We start from the raw sequence: 22,040 nt of genomic DNA, 5'->3' as shown, positions 1-22,040 counted from the left end.
GGGTGTCCCAATCCTGGTGAGAGCACAATCCTTGTGACAGAATTTGCAGAACTAGCTACTAGATATAAAGAAATACAGCCTCATAGATGGCTTGCAATTTGATGCTCTTTTCATAGAAACCTTCCCCATGTCACAGCAAGACAAAGGAGCAAATGGCATCGATCCAACCCAGACAGGGTGCAAGCTGAGGTACCTGGATGAAGCTGGGGATTTGCACCACAGTTGTGATGCTGAATGGAATAACTTGTACAATCAGGTTTCACACAGAGAGCTGGATTTTGGGCATCCTCTTAACCTCAGAGAAGGAGAGTCTAAGGCAAGATTCTGTTTTCGGTTCGCTCTTAATAAAATCAGAGGTGTTGTAGCGAGTGTAGATGAAGGGAGATTTCAAATGACAGATACCACCACTAAGGAACTCTTTGTAGGCTACAAAGCATTTTCATCTTATCTCTTATACATTCACAATGCTCCAAAATAGATATTGTGATGAATTAATAGCTTTTAAAATATATCTATATTTTATTAATTCATTAGAGGATCTCATATTTAACCCTTGAATAATCAGCTTAAAAGCAGAAGGCAGATTTACTGGCATACGGTTTTCCACATGCATTTTGCTGGTCAAATGCCAAGACATATGACAATTTAGATACCCAGTGTGTTTATTACCTAGGATCTAGCACAGGCGTTAGCTTTCAGTCTTGAAATTTACAGTGGCAGCTGAAGCCTTTGAAGAATATCACCAAGCCGAGATGCTTTATCTTATGTACTGGGAAACATTTTATTCTGTTAATGATGAATTGCCCAGCGAAGGCACTTTACACAACATATTGTACAACTGCTTATTTTGGTGTCTGCTTGTTTTCTCATTTAAAAGTTTTGGCCACATTTTCATGTTCTGTTTCATTTCATGCCTGCTGCAGTCCCCTGTGGATGAGTGCTGCTTCTTGTCTCATTTTAGAAACAATTCACAACTGATTAATTCTTACTAACTCTTCAAACTGATGAAAACAGCGAACAATCATTTGCAAAGACCACTTCCAGCTTTAAAGTATTCCTAGATGGAGCTTTTATATTTAAGAGTTTTGGCAAGGCCTCTGTAAGCCTTGTTCTCCGTCAGACTTGGTAGCAGGAGCTGGAACTGGAGGGCAGTCTACATCCCATTGCCTTGATTTCTACCCACCAGATATCTGCTTTGTATCAGATCAAGTGCAGATGACAGGGCAGAAAAGTCACCAGGGATGGTTTCCCCTGCGTTAGCTCTCCAGCAGTGACTGCCACAGGCAGGGCTGCAGCAGGGAACAATGGCAGAAGATGTAGGGGGATAGGAGACGGGTAGGGATACGACTGCTCGTGCAAGTCCTGCTGGCTCCCTCTGCCTGCTCTTCTGGCCAGATCGCTTGGGGCTGGTGGCACAGCAGCTGTGTAATCCCACAGAATGTCCTCTGTGACAGACCTGTTTTGAACCATCTCTTCACACTACAAACAGTGGGCAAGTGGTTAAAGATAAAATATGTATCCACCTGGAAATGTGTTTTTGTGGTCCCCATGGTGCTCTCAATGAGGGTGGCATCGTTATGCTCACCTGAGGCAAAGCAGCCTTGCTGGGAAGCCCTGGGCAAACCCAGATGCAGGTGTTCCTCGTGATGTGCTCCTCCTGATAGCACTGTGCTGACCTGAGTTCTGTCATCAGTCAGCACTGTGGCAGGATAAAAGTGGTGGGTTGGGAAGAAAGGAGGTTTCTTTGCCAGTTGTACAGCTCTGCTTGGAGCTCCCAGCTGAGGTCAGTGAGATGTGCTGGGTGTTTAAGATCTCAGCATAAAGAGTGAAGGAAAGGTGAAAAATGGTATCTGAATAGAAGAAAAGGAGAAGACACAGAGAAGGTGATGCAGAAGGTAGGAGGCTGGCTCTTGGGACCCTGTTTTAGCATGCAGGTGTGTGATATCCCAAATGCAGGTACATCTGCTCTTCTGAAGGCAATGGTTTGAAGTGGTGGGGTGGGGGAGAAGAAGCTGCATGCAGATGTCTTTGTGCTTTGGTTGGCACTGGTTTTTAGAACAGGTCTTAGTGCTGGCTCTTGTTTCTTTTCTTATTTACCTCGTATACAAGTTGGGGAAATCAAGCTCAGTCTTAAAATTGCTACCCACACTACTTTCATTCACGTTTCTTCTAACTGAGCAGTCATTCAGAGGCAGCCAGCAAGGGTGATTAGAAGAATGATTCATACAAATACTCATACTCTGAGTGACTGCAGCCTGAATGAGGAAATACCAACAAAAGCTCCTGTACAAACAAAATACTTAGAGAACAGGGCCTGGCTTAGCAAAATATAGTAATGAACACAGTATAGTTGAGGCTTCTGGTGTAGAAACACCAAAGCGACTCCAGTTTGCTCCTAAAATAACAGGAATTGATGAGTTTTTGTCATTTAGAGATCTATTGTAGGGTCCAAGTCTCATACTGCTGCAGACTCCAAAGCACCTCCAACTACACATTCTGTAGACATGTGGTGCTTTATGGTGGTGCTTTTTTCAGTGGTGCTTTATGTAGAGTTTAGCTAGGCTGGAAATGTGCTGCCTATAACTTTATCAGATGCTGTTAAACCCATAGAAGGGACCACTGAATTCTCCATCAGTGGGTGACTATTCAGACCAGGTTCCTGTGGCCTCAAGCTTATTCTCCTTGAATTTGGTGCTGCTTGGAGGTGTTTTGGATGCGTAGCTTTAAAGATTGGTATCTCCTATTGCTAAAGGACCCACTACAGCCCAAGCGGCAGCAGTATTATATGCTGCTCTTCTAATGTTCCTTCATGTGGAGGAGTAGTTAGCAGTGTGTTTCTACTAAGCCCATCAAAAAAGATGCAGGCAGTCCTTGTGTATGGATCAATAGTCATTGGCAGCAAGGCAGAAACCAACAGAGCTGTCATAATCACGACAGGTGATATCATAGATGGCAGTGACTTTTGGTCAGCACATGTTGGGTGATGACCTGGAAAGATGCCACAAGTCATATCCAATTCTCTGAGCCAGCGTATGTGATAGCGTTCAGGTGAGGCTTCTTGATTAAACATGCTTCTGAAAGTTGCTTTAATGAGTTGTGAGTGGGGGGGGATAACACCTAATGCTCAGTACCTCTTGCTCTGAGTGCATACAGAGACCCTTGCCATGCTGATGCCAGATGCATTTTCACATGGAAAACTCACTATTTTTTTTTTTTTTCTGGGAGATAGAGGCCTCCAAAGAAGTTGCAGCTGCTTACCAAAGTAGTTTAACAGGGACAAACAGTGGGGCTTGGTGTCACAAGCCTGCTCTGAATAACAGTTGATATTTGATGTCCCTTCTATGCAGGAGGTGGTAGTTTCTGCCCACTGAGTCTGTCTACAGACCAAGCTCTCTTGTGTTTGCTATCACGTTCATGCCTCCCTTTGCAAATAAGCAGGTAAAATGTCATCAGCCTTCTAGGACAGGGACTAGGGATGAAACTGAACTGCCTGCAATCTGGTTCTGTAATATTGCTGTGTCTGAAACCCTGCTCCATCTGTAGGAAAGGGACAGGAAAGGGCCACAAAAGAGCTGGGGATGTGGGACAGTGGCTGTGTGAGGAGGCACTAAGCAGAGGAGGGAAGCAGCTGTCAGAGGGGCATGTGAGGGGTCCCCTGCCCTGCTTTCTTCATTTTAGGAATGACTTCTTAATATTTCTTGTAGTTTGCGAATGTGGAAGAACAAAATGAGATTACCAGCCGTTGATTCTAAAACAAGTAGTTTTTTTGTCTGTTTAAATAATAAGTGTGATTACAATTTGGAATCTACTGCAATATGCTGTTACAGGTGCCACACTCTTAAATGGATTAAAACAAACAAAAAACCAAACAGCTCCTCTTAGGTTCGTCCTATTTCCTACTTCACCTTCTCATGCCTGTTCTCTCCTTGCTGATCTTGCAGCCAGCTTTCCAGCTGATGCAGTGTGTGAGATCTCCCCAGGGGCTTGTCCTCACCTCAGCAGGGCAAGTGTGTCTCTGGGGATGGAGAGGTCTCTTTGGAGCATGAGCCAGTGCTCTCTGGAGGCTTTGAGTTGAGCCCTTGGGATCATCATGGCTGTGTCCTCTGGCATGTGGCAGCAGAGGAAGGAATGAGAGACGCCTCTGGAGAACAGAGCTGTGCCCAGAAGGGTTGCCATCCTGCCCTGTTGGGTTTTGGTAGTTGCTCAATCTGAATCTGTGGCTACTTTCTCTTTCCAGGCTGAGCAAGCGAAAAGGTCAAAGGCCAAATCAGGTTATTATATAAGCCGTAAAATTAAAGAAACATACTGAGGGGGTTTGTACTCTGAAGGCTTTAGTATTCTTGTGCAGCACTTTGCCCTTGGCTCCCCAGTCTTGCTTTTGGAGAGCTCAGCTACTGGGAACCTCAGACCTTGGCCTGATATTAATCTCCACATCAAAAACAGAAACAGCTCTGTGTAGCTGGATTGGTCTTCATGATGCAGAGATTTTGAAGTGCTGGGGTTTTTGGCCCCATGCTAGCTTCTGCTTCTCCCCATCCACAAGTAGTGCATTAGGCTGTTGCATTTTACTGAGCAGAGCTTGTCCCAGGAAGGGGGATGAATCTATAAAAGCAATAGCACCCCAGTGCAGTTGCTGCATTTAGGTTGCTGGTGTTCTTTTCAATTCACTTTTTGTTCTAGTCTAGTGAGTGCATGTACTTGACTAGCTCTTTCAGTTGCTTTTACACTGCCCTATCTTCTTTCCTCATGCCTTTTCCAGACTTTTCCTTCCTGCTGTGTTGCTGTTATTCACTTTTTCTTCCTCCTCCATGCCATCTACTGCAGTGACTGGGTGAGGCACTTGTGAGAACAGGCTCTTCCAAAGATGAGACTTGGGAAATTGCAGTTACTGGTAATGTATGACCTTGGACTGCTGCGATGAGAAGAGACTATTCGGTTAGCTCAGTGACATTTTCTAAGTAGGCAGTAAATAAATATTTAACCTGAATTACACCTTTATTGCTTCTCTCTGTCCAGACATATATGATAATGCAGGAAACCACTGGAATAAACAAGCGCCGCCCATTTCTTTGGTGCATCACCACCCACATTTCTCTAACCACATGCAGCCGTAGGCTGCTCATCTTCACAAGTTCTCCTCCCCTCACCACCTACAAAGCTTCTCAGTCCGCTAACATGACCACTGCATTGTGCCCATGGCATTACAGTAGCTGTGGGCAGCGGTATTACCTTGAGGTCACAGTCAAGCTCTTGGCATCTGATAATGCAGGGCTAGGCTGGAGCGTGACTTAGAGGAATTGAAAGTGTGCTGCAGACGTTCATTTATGGTAAGTGAGAAGCTTGCTGAAAAAGGTGGATGGTCTGTGAGTCAGCCCTTTTACCTGCTGCCCTGGTTCCTTGAGGGTGATGTGTCACAGGCTGGTGGCTGCCTGGCTGTGCGGGAAGGGCTGCAACCTTCTTCCCTGTAGGGGTAAGAGCAGGTGACTCCACACACGGACACCTGTGGGTCTTCTCCCACTGCTTTCCCTTCTACCCGGGGGCCCCAGGGAGCTGCCAGCAGGCAGGGCAGCACCCAAACACATCTGCTCCTCAGCTGGCTGTGGTGCTCACCTCCAGGACTGCACACAGCAGCATTGCAGGGCATGGTGCGTTCTGCTGACATTGCCTTCTGGTGCCCAGGAGCCCAGAAACAATGATGTATGTACAGAGGAGCAGCTGATGTACGGTCACCTATTCTGCTGTACCACCTTAGCTCTACCTGCAAGGAGGACACTCAAGCTTTTCCTTTTTTTTTTCTTGCAGACCTGCAGAAACACAGCTGGCTCAGCTGGGGCCCATCAGAGTGCACTTTTGTTGACTCGAGATTATTCTTTTAGCAGATTTCCGTTGGAGCTGCTCACAAAAGTGGGAATTGCTGGGTTAATCTTCATAAAAGATAGAAAAGTTGGCAGCAGAAGGAATTTTTGAAAAAGCAAATTAAAGGGGAGGAAAGAAGCGGGTGTGAAGTAAATTATTTGCACTGGAGTGTTTTCCTTTCTGACCAGCAGAGAATGTAGGGGTATTTCCTGGGGAGAAGAATGTCACATTTAGAGGTGTCCTTCCTTTGCTAAGAGAGGTGAAAATCCCTAGCAGTTAAACATTTCCAGCTCAGACATGCCCATTACTGGCAGAAGAGACCTGGTGATTAGCATTCACTAGCCCTTTGGGCTTCGGTTTTAGTTCCCACATACATTTAACTTGCCATGAAGAACGAAGTTGCACTACAAACGATGAAAGAAGCTTTTTCCAGATTGTGTTATTGTTTCACGTGTGCCTGAGTAATTCCTGTGAAGAAGGAAACATGAACTAATATAACATATTTATCACACAGCTCACAGAACGTTGTGGCCATTGCCAGAGGAGGTTTCTCCTCATAAGGCTGCCTACTGGATTTTCGCATGAGAAAAGGTTTTCTAGGTTGTGGCTTGGTTTACCACCTTCTTGCCCACTCCTGGGAGCAGCTGAGCTGCAGCGAGCCCTTGGGGAGAAGAGAGCACCACACTGCTCTTGAGACAGCCTGAGTGTCTTCATGCTCCTGCAGGAGCCTTGGTCCAAGGGGGTGAAGCTGATGCAACACTTCTGCAGAGAAAGGGTCAGAAACATCTGAAATGAAAGCAAAACACTGGGTCTCTGTGGTAATCTCCTGAGTCTGAGCAGCTACGTCAGGGCATGGCGCTTCTGGTAGGCTCTTCAAATCTCGTAGACCCCTAGCTATTTGCTGTCTCTCCATCCCTTATGGTGCAAGGAAAAGTTTGTTTTTTTTTTTTTTTTTTTGACCCTTCCCCTGTCATTATAACAACATTCAACTCAGGACTGCCTTAAGGACCTGGAGGAAGTGAAATAAGGAGGTTTTTGGTAGTCTCCCAGATGTGGCTGATATGCTTATTAGAAGAGGGCAGATGTGTATCTGAAGAAGGCTTTCAGGTCTTTTGGCCAGTTGCTCTTTCTGGTGGCTTTGGATAAACCTACACCCAGCTTAGTTTCAAGCCAAATTTGGAAAAAAAAAAAAAAGGTGCAAAATACTGTTTTTCTAGCAAGAAGGTTCCTTATGTTTCTAGATAACTCATGTCTGGCAGTGAGGCAATGGGTTTGTGAATATCAGGAGTCTTGAGGCTCCTGGTACAGGTGGCCCTGTGCAATCTGGAACAACAGTAAGGGAAGTCTCTTACAGGAGATCTCCAGTACTTCTGACTCTTCTTTGAGGGAAGAGTGTTGTGAGAGTAGCTTTTCCTCTCAGATCTAGAAAACATAGCCTCTGGCATGAGCACCTCTGCTGTGAGTGTGACTGTGTTTCTGTTGAGTGTATTGAGGTCTCTTATTTGAAAACTACCCTTGCAATGGGATGCGTTCAGCAGAGTGCTGCACAACCTGCAAAGCTTCTGTCCATGTCCGAGTGTCCCTCAGACCAAGGTGCTCTGAGAGCTGAGCTTCTGACTGTGCCCATTTTAATCAGCCTTTGCTCCATTACGTTTCTCTCATTAACGCTTTGGTGCAACTAACCTCTGCCATAGGCGAACTTTTTCCTTTTCCCCTTGTCGCACAGCTGGGTTCCACTTTGCACCCACTGTAATTATTGGTGAAATACAGCATCTTTATGATGCCCCGGTAGTCCAGAGACTCCAGCCTGGGGCAGGAAATTCCCATCATTAAGGGTTTGTGGAGCTCTCTCTCTCCAGAAAATGACATTTACTAATTACATCATTTTGATGTATATGATACCCAAACCAAACATGTTATAAATTAGCAAAAGCTCATTTGTTTCATGAAAAGTATTGTTCTTCTTTTATTCAATGACCTTTTTGTTCCTCTACATCCTGGACCAATCAAGTGCCGGTGCAGGAGCTGACTTCTGAGCACAGACAATAGCTTATTCCGTCTATTCTGTTCAGACGACTGTAGGAATAGGCAGTCACTTTGTCATGTGGAGACTGGAGGTTGTATAAAACCCTTTTTCCCACCATTTAGAGAGAGTCTGAATCCTGAGAGGAAAACCCTGTCATAATAATAATAATAATCCAGAAGCTAGAGCCCATTGAAGTTTTCTCAGCTTTCTGATTTGGGTGGGGTTGGAATGCAGCCCTCCCCGGCTGAGTACAGTTTAATTTTTAGAGCTGTAGCATACGTTGGTTTTTCTCTGTTTCTAGCAGCAGGTTGTTTTTTTTTTTCTCTCCTAATGAACTTTATATGCAGTTTCTAAGGCGAAACTCCAGCGCTTGCTGGTATAACAACTCCAGGGGTTGCTTGGCATGACCACACTGATTTAGCTTCCAAAGCTGCTGCCTCTCCTGTGCTCTCGTTGGGCAGCCCAGCGGGACAGTCCTGGACTGGACTGGCTGCCCTGGAAGGATGGAGGAAGCAGGGTGACAGGGGAACCATCGCTGTGGTGAGGTCCTAAGGTGTCCTCTGTGAGTGGCCTCAGCCAGCACACCACCAGGAGACTGGGGCAGGGGAGCAGGGCTGGCGGCTTGGGAGCAGGGACTGAGGGAGGAGGCAGCAGAGGAAGGAGGAGGATGACTAAGACCCTCCCTAAATCCCAGGAACCGCTGCAGCTTTCCAATGCCACCGGTATCCACATAGGAAGCCCTGAGAGGTGACCTGAGAGGCATTACATGTGTGCAGTGGGCTGAAAGCCCTCCCTAGCATCATTCATGTATTTCTGAGTGGTCATGCAATACCATTCTTCCTACCAGCCCTTTTGGAAGCCAGTGTGTACCATTCACAACAAGTGTTTATCTTCTAGCTTTAAAGACAGACGTCAGAATATTTCCCTCCTTATTCATGCTCCATCTTTTCTCACAGCCCAATTATTCATGACATCATCACCTTTTCCTCCTCAGCCCCAGACACAGTGTTTCTGTGGCTACAATTTCCTGGACAAGAATTTCCAGTTCACATTGTTGGGGGGGGAAACACATACACACACACATGAAAAAAAGGTTGTTTCGTGTGGAAACATTAAATGAGAAACACAGCCATGGAAAAGTCAGATGCGCGCACACACGCAGAGCAACAACAACAACAACCACCAAGGTTATTATAATTAATTTAAAATCTGTTTAGAAAAGGGTTCCTTTTATGTTGGACTGGCTCTTTAAGTGGCTCAAGAAGTATGAAAAACAGGAAATCAAACTGCCTCATTAGGAATTGACTCTGCTCAGTAATTAGAGGCTAGAAAACAAAACAAGGAAAAGCAGGTGGCGAGTGAGCCCCAAGCAGGCAGCTATTGTACCGCGGCAATGTTCTGCAGGCTAACAGCGTTATTTTCTCAGAAAAGTGTTACTTCCATGGAGAAATGATGATGAGAATCATCCAAAGTTAAATGGGAAAGCACTGCTTTCTCAAACTCGATGCCGCAGCAACTAGCTTGCCTCGGTCTGGAGCTTAATTTGTAATTAGGCAGGATTTTGCTGTGCTTAAAAAGACAACTCTGTTCTCCAGCATCGGCTGCTCGGCCACGAAAATCACGTTAAAAGTAATTAGCGAGTGATAGCATATTTTGCTGATACAATCAGATGTGATAGCCCCAGACATCAATATCAATTATATTTTCTAACAATAACCTTTGCTGAGCAAATGTTGCCAGCGATTTCCAGCAAATAGCTGTTTATGCTTTAGTCATGCTAGTGCTGCTGTGAGGGTTTGCTTTCTTTCCAGGTTTATACCTCCGGTTTTACAGGAATGTGCTTTTTGCAGAAAGTTTGCACGTGAAGGCCGTGCGTGATCACTTGCCAAAACCAAATGTGCGTGATCCATCCTTGTGCCCATGGTGGGTGCCTGCTCTGCCCGGTGGTGGTGGTGGGACTTTCTGACTCATCCCGCTGTGCCCTGGTAAGGCACACAGTATGAAAGGCAAATGCTTGCAGGCAGCGGAGACAGATTTTTATGGATCTGTAAAATAAACTTGTAAACAAATCTTTTCCCAAGAGTTAAGCAAATAGATGAAAAAAAAAAAAAAAAAGGGGGGGGGGGGGGCAAAAAAAGACATCATCAAACCATTTTTGTGTGCAGAATAATAATGAAGGAAATGGCTTTCTTCGCACAGCTCTGCTGTGGGCAGAAAATAGAAGCTACTTTTGTAGTATGCATTTTTTCAGTGGGAATTTTAGTGCAGGTCTCTAAAAACAACAAATACCAGCCGATGATAAAGCGTGAGTATTTGCCTACTGTTTACTGCTGATATCCTGTCAGGATATGGTGCGGCTTGGTGAGTGTGTGTTGACTCAGGATGGGCCTGGTGACTTTGTGCGAAGTCCTCATGGAATCATTTCGGCTGGAAAAGACCCTTAGGATCACCAAGTCCAACAATTAACCAGACACCACCAAATCCACCACTGAACCACATCCCTAAGCTCCATGTCTACACGTCTCTTTGATAACTCTGGGGATGGTGGGTATTTAAGAAGGACCCGCCTCAGTGTATGCCCAGGCTCCACGCTTAAGTTACCATTAAAGGCTTTCTTTCTCCTGCCCAGCAGCCTGGTGATGAGTCAGTCAGCTGGTGAAACATGGACAAGTGCTGCTTCTGGTGCAAGAGGAGAGGTGGGACAGCATCACCTTGCCAAAGGGGCACCTCATTTGGGCTGGTGGCTGCCTAGGAGCCTGCCCTCTGGGCTGCTGGGAGCCACCCTGCTGAACGCAGGGACCTTGGGCTGGCTGGGGGGATCAGATGTGCTGGGAGTGCTGCAGGCTGACGGCTTCTGTTGGTGGAGTGTCCCCAGAAAGCATGGATATGGATTTGAGTGGATTTCCTCTCCTGGCACCCTCTTCGGGGGGATTTCCTTTGGCTGGTAGATTTGTGTTGCTTTCCCATTGCAATATGTGCATGTTGCAAGGCTGGAGGTTTCCCTACTGGTACCTGAACTCTATTCTTAGATCTGTTGACATTTACTATAAGTGCTTGAGCTTGGCAAATAATCTATGAATATATGTTGACATTTCTAAATCAATTTGCTTTGGCTGGTACTACACCTGTCTAGGGATTACTCTTCACAAACATGCAATGGCCTGACTTCTGCAGCCATAAATATTCACAGAATGTGTGTTTCAGCATCCTGGAGGCCACTTTTGAAACTGGCTTGTAAGGGTGTTAGGGCTGGGCCTGCCCCTGTGTGTATTTATTAGGGAGCAGATATAATTTCATGACTTAACTGCCTGACTGCAACCAACGGGGTTACTGAAGGCTGGAGTAACTGTAACAGGAGGTCTTCGAACCCTACGTTGCAATGATTAATCTACAGGACCAAACACGAGAAAATGTATAAATCAAGATAACGAATGAACCTGTGGAAACCACAAATAGCCTTAAAAACCACCACCACCACCAAAAAAAAAAAACACAACACAACCTCTGAATACATCAAATGTGAATAATTATTTAGGATCCCGGAGCTTCTAGCAGGCACAGCTAATGATTTCCTGAGGCCTCTATGGTGCAGGGGCTGAGAGGCAGACGTGGGGGAGAAGGCCAGGCTTCATCCAGTATTGTTTTCGTCGGGCGCTCCTAGGTGGGATCTGTGAACTCCTGAGAATGAAAGCCTCGTGGGCCTGGCGGAGATCCAGGCGGCGTTGGGGCAGACATTGTGCAAACTTCCCCCCGCATCTCCAGGGGCTTATTTACTGCAGGATGAATGGGTTCCCGGGCCTCCCCATCAGCATCACCCACTGGAGCTGCCCATGATGCTCCTTCCATCCCCTCCTCGTACGACGGGAGGCGTCGTTCCCTCTTGTGAACCGGCGCGATGCTGATTTGCATTGGGCTTGCTATTTCAGTCCCAGGAGCCCCAAAGTTGCCAGATTAAGTTCTTTCGTTGTTTTTACACACGTCCCTTCGGGGCTGGGCTGAGCTGTTAAAAATAAGGCACTAGAAAGACAAATGGTTTCCGGGGGGTGTGGGGGGGAGAGGAGGGAGAAGGGAAGAGGAATAGGACAGCTGTAAAAGGCTGCAAGGTTAAATAAAACATTCGCCTACTTGTGTAGTTTTAACTTGTGTTCCTGAAACTAAGAACGACCTGAAGAAACTGGAGGAATCATTCTGCTTGCTGTGTATGTTGTGTGTGTGTGTTTTGTTTTTTTTTTTTTTTTAACTTGTTATACAAAACATTGTTTTTTCAATTTCAGGAAGTCTCTTGATGCCCTTTAGTTGATTTTGTTTTGCTTGTTATCTGGACAACTAATATTTTTTCCTGTTACGGAGAAAAAAAGATTTTCCCAAGCAGATTAAAGATGTTTTTTAAGTGTATGAATGGTGACATGGTTCACTTTCATTGCTTTGTTTATTTTTAATAATGAAAAACACCTTAATTTATCGTAGCAAGACGTCCATCCTGGAGTAAACCTTGAATCAAGTTTTCGCTTGTTATTTCTGATTTGTTTGGGGCTTATCTAAGAGCAGGCTGCAAGCCTGTTTTCATGCTTTTGTGAGGCTGTGGCACATGACGGAGTTTTCTTTGCAGCACATCAATGCTGCTGGACAAGGAGCGCAGCTTATGAGAGGGGTCTGCTTTGTCTGGTGGCTTTGAAGAAATCCAATTATTCCTCCGGTGGCATATTTTATGCCTGTATGGATGCAAGCAGGACAATGGGAGATCAGGTTTCTGGGCTTTAATCTTCCCACTAGCTAAAAAGGATGAGCAGCCTCTGTGCAAGGCTTTAGTGTGAAGTCTACAGGTGAAAGCTCCAGTTGCTGGGCAGGTGAGAAGGAGCTGCTGGGTCCTTTTTCTTAGCAGCTACGGCGCAGTAGGATGAAGGAGCTGGAACCATGCAATGGCTGGCTGGTCCCTGCTGATGCCAGGGGGCTGGTGGGTGAGGATGCCCCTCCAGTAAGCAATAACAGGTAGTGGTGGGTGTAGAGGAACCTGCTGGTCCCTGAGGGGTGGGGGGGGCTTGGTGTCTCCTCGTCACTGCTGCTGCTCAGCCCACTGCTGTAGATGTTGTGCTCTGATAGATGGATGAGTGTCTGGATCCAAGCACAACAAACATCCCCACTCGTCCCTTTACCCACCCGCCTGGAGGAAACACCCGGGGCTGTCCTGCCCGCTGACGGCACGCAGGAAGCGCAGCGCTGGTGTTTTTCTTGGCACCAGGACCAGCGATGCTAGAGGCTAGCACGTGCCACCTGACCCCAGTGAACTGCCTCCACCAGCGGCCGCGGGTCGTTTCCTCGCCCTTTGGAGGAAAGGCCAGGCTGCTCTGGTCTCTGGGATGGCTCTGGGTTAGCATCAAGCTTATGTTAGGATCTTGCAAAAAGGAGGCTTTCAAAATGAGGGAGCACCTTGCTCCCTGAAATACCTGAAGGCAGAACTCAGCTTCACCCTTCCTGGCTATCTAACAACAGAAGTGGCAGTGCAGAGAGCAGGTGCTTTCAAAGAAGGAAAACAAAATCTGTGAGCAGGAATATAGCACCATTACAGCTGTAACTAGAAGGATCTGGAGCTGGTGGTGAGAACAGCTGCACCCAGGGACCTCTTGGACAAACAGCTGGATCAGGCCCAATGCAGGGATGTTGTTGCCTCATTATGTTCGCCACTGAAACATGTGAGTTGCTGCATATGATCACTTTTCCAAATTATGGTGGTATGGCTACTACGACTTTTACATGCTCTTATTGCAGCAGTGATGGAGAAGTCCTGGTCAAGACCAGCAGCCTAGGGTATTAATTTCTGCTGAAAGGTGCAGGAAAATATTAGCAGAAAGGAATTATAGAGGGGAAAATGCCAAAATGGCATCATGTATATGTGTGCACACAGATCCATGCTGCCCTCACACATGGAGGACTGACTGAAGGAGACGTCCTGGGAGGAGAGGCTCTTAACCCTCCCCTCTTAATCTACATGTCAAAATCATTCGGAAACTCATTTCTGTTTTCTATGGCTGACTCATACAGCCTTTGGTTTATTTGGCCCTGTGGCAAGTGTGGGAAAAAGCTGAGAAGGGAGTGATGGAGCCTGGGTGGATAGGGGGAGAGGATGTGAAGAACACGTCTCAGGCAGCAAACCCTTCACTTGGCTCTCACCGCTAATGCAGGCAGCTAACTAATGGGTTTGCACGACAGTACTGCTCATCCTCAGAAAAATGGACCACTCATTTAATAACAGGAGAACAAAGGTTGGGGGAGGCATAGCCAGCACTCCAGGCACATAAAAATCAGAAAGGAAACCAAAAAGTTTTTGATGAGGTTTAAATGTGGGCCTTGTAACAGTGCTGGGAAATGATGAAACATCCTAGGCATCCATCATTACCCTGATTTCAAGACAATGGGTCTGAGGGCCAGCTTGGTGCAGGGTTAGGTCAGCCTTTCCTGCCAACCTTGCAGCCACGGTGAGCTGTGATCCTGAGGAGCCCCTCATCAGGGGCACGGGAGGAAGCCCTGGGGCCATGTCATGCAGATGATAGCTGAGATGGTAACAGGTAGCCAAGGGCTTTGAAGACCTGGTGCTCAAAACCAGGAAGCCAGACACCTCTTGGTCTAGCCTGCTGGACCGTGGAGTCAATCTCTTGTCCTCCATATACCTCCCTCTGGTTGTATGCCCTGTGTACAGTGCTGGGTGTGCTCCGGATAGACACCTGCATGAGGAGGTGAGCAGCTCAGGGAGCACAAGGGACACATCTGAGTCCAGTGGTGCATTTGTTCTGCATGAGGCAGGCAGAGCAAGAGAAGCATCAGCCAAAATTTTCTCTTCCATGAAAACCACCCACCGGCTTTCAGAGTGCTGTGTGCACAAGCATGTGTGTCTAGAGACGCGGGACGCGTGTTCCCACTTTAGCTATTCAAGAGCAGCAGTGTAAATGGGCTCCCCAGGGAGTCCTTGCTGCCTCTCTGCTGGAGGAGACACAGCTGTAAAGCATCATTCAGGAGGAGAAAGCATGGGAGAAATGGAGGTTGTCTCTGATGCCTTTAAAAATCTGGTATTATTGAACACAGAGCTACTGTTCCCAGGCTGCAGAGTCCTCTCTGATTTTGTGGCAAAATCAGGTGGCTGAGGTCACTGATCACAGCTGTACAGCAATGAATCTTTCAAGGATGCAGGATTATGACTTGTGGTCCTGTGAGATCAAGCAGAAAGAAAATCTTGACCTTGAAAAGGGAAAAAGCCTCTGAACTCTGAGACCAGCTAACTGCAAAAATAGCCACGAGAGCTAGGAAAAAAACCACCATCCTAATATATTCCAGTATGTATAAATAGGCTTTCTTTTCCCCAAATATTCTTCACTACAAAAGGAAATGTCATGTTGAGTCAACTTGTGACCCAGATGAAATGACATGTATTTGTTTATTTTACTTATGCTCCTGTTTACAATAAGTTGCACTTGGTGGACATACTTTTGTGCGTGCTGTCGCATTCCAGTATCAAAATACATTTTTGCTTTTGCTGCCCAAACTCTGGCTGGGGAACTGTGTTTCTGTATATCAGTCACATAAATGAAGAAGCTGTGTGTGTGTGTACGCACTTACTAAGGACTCATTGCTCCGTAAATTAAACCTAATTATGCATACAGAATAGTGATGAAAGCCTCTCTGTTTTTTATCAGCTATATGATTTTAAGAAGGAGGAGGAGATGCGTTTGCTACCCGGGCCAGTTCCAGGAAAGTGTCTTGATGGGCCCTGGACAGGCTTTTTAACCCTTTGCTTTAAGGTCTCTTATATAGAAGGAAAGTAAGATATCAGCCCAAGGAATATTTGGGATGTTCCTTTCCACCCTCTGAGTGTGCAGTGGTTGCTCTGGACATGTTTTGCAATCAGTGAATTGAATGTTCTGGCCAGTGGTGGATTTTGTGGTTCACGGAGAGTGCTTGTTGCATTGTGGCTGGCTGTTCCTGCAGGATGCTCGCTATGCGGCATTGTTTCGGGCTCCCGTTCGGGTGGCGTGCGCCTCACAGATGGGGATGCCTTCTAAATGTTTGTGAATCATCTGTGGCTGTTCGTAATGCATAACTGTATTTGATAAGAAGCTATTTTCTTACTAGCCACCTGGGTGCTTCCCATACAGACTGCACATGCAAGGGTCTATTCATGTTGGCCTATACAATGGATTTCCTTTCCAGGAGCATTCTTGGAAATAAAGCTTTGCTCCCCAAATGTCTGTGAACAACAAGGTTTATGGATTCCACCTAAACAAAGCAATGTTTTTAGTAGCGAGAACATTAATCAATATTGTTGTGCTGCATTTTCCTGGCTCTGGGTTATGCCAGCAGCCCACTGGAGGCTGCAGCTTTTGTTTAAGTGTCAGCACATAAGTACAGAAGGGTTGGCTCAGGAGAATGTTGCAGGACGGAGACCAGAGCTCTGGATTGTTTTATTGCAGGAATCGGATTAACACATATGAGCTCATTCTCAGCTCTTCATTGCATTGTGTTTGGCAGTTCCTGCAGCATGATTGCATCTAGGTTAAGTGGCATTGTTCTGGAGTCCGGCAGGGAACAATCCAGTATTGACTAAAAGAGGGGGAAGGACGAGATGATCTCATAAGTTTTCACCATTTTTTTTGGTACCTGTGTTTCATTCGTATGTTCATTCTTTTAACTTTCTTCTCTGCCTCATGACAATTATTCTCCATAAACAACAGGTGGGAAAGCTCCATGTGATGGTGCAGTTTGGAGTCTGTGTGCTCAACCAAGCTGGGAAGGAACAGTCATCCATTATGGGCCTGCTTTAAACATGTGAAGGACAGGACATCTCCCGTCACCAATGCCTCTACTTGCCCACATTAGCTCTTTTGCTTCCCACTACCTCTGTTGAGTGCTGTTCTCCCAAGGGGAGGTTATGGGAAAAGCCTCTGACCATCCCAAGCATCACGCAGAATGTGGAGGACTACGTTGTTCAGACTCAGCGAGGTCTGTATGAGCATCTGCTGAGCAGAACTTATGCTGTGCAAACTGCTCTAGGAGTGCACGTGGAGCACTATCAATATGGACTTGGACTTTCCTGGAGAAAACAGGACTGCTCCCAACCAGCAAGGGTGTTTGGGCAGCTAATATCAAAGGAAATCAATTTCTGACATTTTGAAAATCTGGATCTTGCTCTCTATGGACACCCGTGTCTTGTTTCTGTTGACACCCAAGCACTCGCTGGTTAACAGCAAAACGCAGATTTCACTGAACATGTTGACCATGCGTCATAGATCTGAGCACAGATCAGCCGAAAAGACTTGGTTAAAGGCCAGGAAAAATCTGCCTCGAACAGGAAAAGTAGGGAAGCTTATTTTTGCAATCGAGGTGAAAGGAATTGAAAGATCTCATTTTCTTCTCTCCTCCCTGGAAACGCTTCCTAATCCTAACAGTGAGACTCTTGTGGGAGCAAGGATGTGAGGATGGAAGAGAGACCTTTGTGTATTACTCTTCCAAAAGCAGTGTTGGGTTTCCTCCAGCAATCTGGAGGAGCTTCGCCACATCACTTGTAGCTGGTGCTGTCATTTCAGTTGCCCTTTTTGCATTGAGTGGGAGAATCTGTGGGTCTCATGGAGGAGCTGGCAGGCAACAGTCCTGGGACAAATGGAGTATGTGTGGGTCTGGCAGAGGGTGTGGAGTCACTGTGCGAGTGCCTGGCCTGTTTACATGTACCCAAAGAGCGTTCAAGTTGTGACTTGAACAGGGGATTGCTAATGCCAGGTTTGTCGGTGGTGGGAGAGACTCTGATCATCCACCTGGTGGGGTGTTTTGGGAGGCTGGTCTGCACCCACCACCTGCAGAACTTGGGCCTCTGCAGCTTTGAAGCATGTAAACTTAGCTCTGAGTCCTTTGGTCACAAAAGGTATGAAATACACAGGTGTGCTTCTGACTCAGTTGGAGGCAGCTGTTGAAGGTGGATAGGCTCCTCCAGTCCTTCTGAAGTTGTTTTACAGGAAGAACTTTGTCTGCCGCCAGGACCTCCTTCCTTCATCTCAATTTCGGTGTGTCACCATCTATTTCTGTGCAGATCGCAGTTCAGAACCAACCAGATTGGCTTCAGCCTCATCACACAGATTTTACTTAATGATAATTCTTTGTGCAGTAGTTCCTACACACTTGTGTTAAATTGGACACGGGGTGTGCCAGGCACAAGTATGCTGGGGGAGGTCCCCATCCTGCCAGCTGACAGACAGGAGTTTGCAGAGGTGTCCCTGCAGCTCTATTTAGTGAGTTGGCACTTCTCCGGACTGCTGGTTGACAAAACTCTGTCCCAGGACAATTTTAGAAAGTTTTCTTACTTTCTACTGTGGCAGTAGTAAGCTCCAGGTGTGCATCATCTTGCCTGTCATAGAAAACTGCAGGTGCCATTCCTCACTCGTTCACAAAGGCTTATCTAGCCTGGTTTTAGCCAAAGCCAGCAAAATACTCCTGAAAGGAGTCCAGTGTCATCTTCATCTCCTAGCAAGGGAAATTGAGGCACCAAGTGCTGGATTCAAGGCAGCCTGCAGGCTGGTTGTGAGTGGTGTTTTAGGTGCATGCACTCTTCCCAACGTGGGCCCCCTAGCCTGGCACAGCCAACCCTGGCAGGGAGCCGACCTCGCTGGAGGCATTCCTGCAGAAAGGGAGAGGCAGGTTTCCTCGGGGCTGAGTACAAATACACCCTGGCAATGAGCAGTAGGTGGTGTTGCACCGACATGTCAGAGAAAAGCCTGTTTGTGCCAAACGTATCGGAGAAACTGTTTTGGAATGGTTCATTGGTGTGAAGACAGGGCCCCAAAATAGTGTCGGGAGAAGAGGAACTGTAGCAACATGCTGGGGACGTGCCAGCTGTCTGCATTAGACAGAAGGGTGGTAGATTAGGAAGGAACATGGGTGCATTTATTCCTCCACATTTTTCCCCACATCTCTTTAAAAAATCCTGCAGGAGAGGACACTGCTTCCCAGCCATGGGTGCTGTCATGACCGCACCAAGACAAGGTGAGGTGGTGCTGCCACTGGGGGAGCATGACAGAAATGCTGTTCTCCACAGGGCTCCCTTGTCTCTGGTGGGTGTTGTAGGGTGGGTGAAAGATGCTGGGTGGGAGATGGGGCCTTTGGACTATAGGAAATCAGTGAACCCTGGGGATCTGGGGTATTTCTGACCACCTTCCTGATCACTCAGGAGGGATCAAGGCATGCTGTGGATGTTGGTGGGAGGAGGGTACGTACAGTTAGCCATCAGCCCTGCTTCGGGTACCAAGTGTGGAAGGAGCAGGGTGTAGGGGTTGCAGCCCCCCTAGCCTCCTTCCTCCAAACTTCCCCCAAACGCTCCCCCCTCTCCCAAGCACACAGTCCTTGTTGGCAGTGCGGCACTGCAGCTGCCACCAGACCCAAGCAAATCTGATAATGCAGGGTGAGGAGTGGGGGGTAAAATCAACCAAGGAGCAAAAGAGCCCTTTGTCACATGTGCGTTATTCTCCGGGGGTGGCATTGCTGTTTCCCAGGCAGCAGCAGGTTGCGAGGAGAGCTGGTAGGCAGGTGACCGGGGCGAAGCAGAGAGCCACCCGCTGCGGTGAGAAGGGGATGCTGTTGGCAATAAACAGCAAGCTACAAAAGGAGGCAGGGACTGCAGAGAGGGAGCTGAGGAGGTCTCCATAGAGACACTTCACCTGCTGCCATGGGTGCCTTTGGGGATTGGCACCGTCTGGGTCCTTAGGAAGAAAGGCGCCTGGCACGGGTACGGCAGGATGCTCGCTGTCGGTGCTGCCTGCAGCGAGGTGGAGCCTTCCAGGCCCACTATTCAGAGGAGGAAAAAATGGCATTGAAATGATGTTAAGGTTGGGGCCCAAGACATTCAAAGAGTGCATGCCAGCTGCTTGCTCTCAGAAAGGGGCCCAAAGCCCCAGAAGGAGGGGAGCGGGCAGAGGAAGGGCAGAGATGCTGCATTTCCCTGGGCTGACAGTGTGGTGGCTTTCCTTGCCTCAGGTGCAAGCTGACCATGGCAGAAATTATCCTTTTGCTTGATCCATACTGTTGTTATTTTGAGGCAATGCTCGCTGAGGGACGGGGAGATGGGAAAAGCTTCATGCCGACAGCGACCAGCCATGCTCCAATGCTGCAGACAGCATGGAGGTAACCTAACTGCTGTCCCCTGGCTTAGGTATCACTTCCAGCTGGGAGGTGGTGACAGGCTGTATGGGTGCTTCCAGCCTCCAGACTGGAGCTGTGGATGTTCCTCAATTCCCCAAAGTCAAGAGTGTGCATGCCCATCCATGGGACGTGTCAGGCTATGGCTGTGCTGCGCGTGGAGGAGAGGTGCATAGGCTATTACAGAGCAAGCACACAGAGACCTTCCTGACCTCCTTGTGGTCACATCTGGCAGAGGACAGAGGGCCGGCTACTCCTCCCTTCCAGGCTGCACTGTGCTTCTAGATGAGGTGAAGATTCATGGCTTGAGGAGGAGATGAGACATGGAGCAGCTGTGCTCAATAAGCCCTGGTGCTTGTTTGGCGGGGATGTATCTGAGCTGTGCTGCACTAGCGTTTTGGACTGTTCCACTTGAAGTGGGACTGTGGGACTCAAAGCTGGAGTTTCCAGAGATCCCTTTGAACTGGTTCAGGAGGGTGAAGGGAAATGACAGTATAGAGCCAGACCTTTTATCTCCTTGTGCTAGAGCTGGGGTGTCAGTGATGGATACGATGAATTGACGGTATGGGTTGTGCTCATGTGCCAAGTGCTGCGTCACACGGACATGGAAATCACCGAATCCACCTAGCGTAAACAAAGGAAATGGGGAAGTGATTTACAGTAAAATTAATAAAAATGTGGTCCATCTCAAAAGGGAAATGCACAGACCACTCTTTGGGCTTTGAGGAGGGTCAACAAGACCGAGTGGAGAATGGGCCAGAGAAAAAGGTTTTCTCTGCAGCCTTGGGAGTAAGCGATGGACTCACCCAGCGCCATCCTGCCCTGGGATCCCCCTTCCCAGGCAGTGGCCCAACAAGCCCAGGAGGACAGCCCAGAGGAAAGCTGGCTTTGCTTCATGCCTCTGTGCGCACAGCCATGGGGAACTGCTGGTTTGGGAGCACGCTCTCATCACTCAGGGACACATGAGACCCAGGAGCAGCTGGCTCTCTCGCGAAACTGTCTGACCAGAACAGGAGTCATTTCCCTTTTCCCCTATTCCCTGCAGAAAGTGCCGGGTTGTCAGCAGGTTGCGTGAGGTTAAACAGTCACATCTGAAGTGCTTCTCCGCCGTGACGTGTCTGAACCTCTGCAGCTCTGTGTCTGGCCCTGCTCCTTGTTGTTGCCTACAGGAATGCATGGAGAAAAAAAAAGAGGTAAAAATTATAAGGGAAGCGGTAGGGACAGACACCACCTGGCTCTCCTCTTTCATCCACCAACTTATTTCTCCTGAGTGAAGCAAAATTTCTCCATGTGTGTTCCAGCAGAAAACAAAAGGGGGACTAAGCTGTGAGAGACAATAACAACAGTTAATTACAATTATTATTGTTTTCTGTTAGCTTGGCTAAATGGTGTGTAAGTACAGACTGGGTTGTTTGCAAGATTGTAAAGAGGATGTGTTGAGATGGGTGATGGAGGTTAACAGTTCCCCCTAACATCTGACATGCAACTTTTCAGGAGAAAGATGCTGATGTCATTTGAAACTGCTCTGGTTGATATTAAAGTTTACTGTCCAAAGAAGTATTACAGTGTTGAGGCTAGGCTTGTTTGCCTCGAGATATTTTCTGTCTCTAATTTATCAGATTCTTGGTAGCAGGAGGTAAATGAGAGAGTGGGCATTTGTTTAAAGGCAGATAAGGCAGATAAGGATCCAGGAGGAATCACTGGTGGCACTTGGATCATGGGATTACTTAGCTTGGAAAAGACCCCCAAGATCAGCTCCAACTGTTAACCTAACACTGCCAAGTCTACCACTAAACCACGACCCTATGTCCCTAAGCACCACATCAGGTCTTTTGAATACCTCCAGGGGTGGTGACTCAGCTGCTTCCCTGGGCATCCTGTTCTAGTGCCTCCCAACCTTTTCAGTAAAGAATTTTTTCCTCATATCCAACTTAAACCTCCCCTGGTGCAACTTGAGGCCATTTCCCCTTGTTGCTTGGGAGAAAAGACT

General features: G+C 47.3%; 1 long non-coding RNA gene across 1 annotated transcript; it reads left to right on the top strand.

Moving 5' to 3' along the window:
• Nucleotides 1–1,711: 1,711 nt before the first annotated feature.
• Nucleotides 1,712–21,607, top strand: LOC106019958 (uncharacterized). Its single transcript, XR_001195223.5, has 2 exons — nucleotides 1,712–1,895; nucleotides 16,603–21,607. It is a non-coding gene; the product is annotated as an uncharacterized lncRNA (long non-coding RNA).
• The last annotated feature ends 433 nt before the right edge of the window (nucleotides 21,608–22,040 follow it).

This window comes from Anas platyrhynchos, chromosome 5 (genome assembly GCF_047663525.1).
Source record: "Anas platyrhynchos isolate ZD024472 breed Pekin duck chromosome 5, IASCAAS_PekinDuck_T2T, whole genome shotgun sequence".
Classification (NCBI taxonomy): Eukaryota; Metazoa; Chordata; class Aves; order Anseriformes; family Anatidae; genus Anas; species Anas platyrhynchos.
The sequence above is the reverse complement of the archived record's forward strand: the minus strand, read 5'-3'. Positions and strand labels throughout refer to the sequence as shown.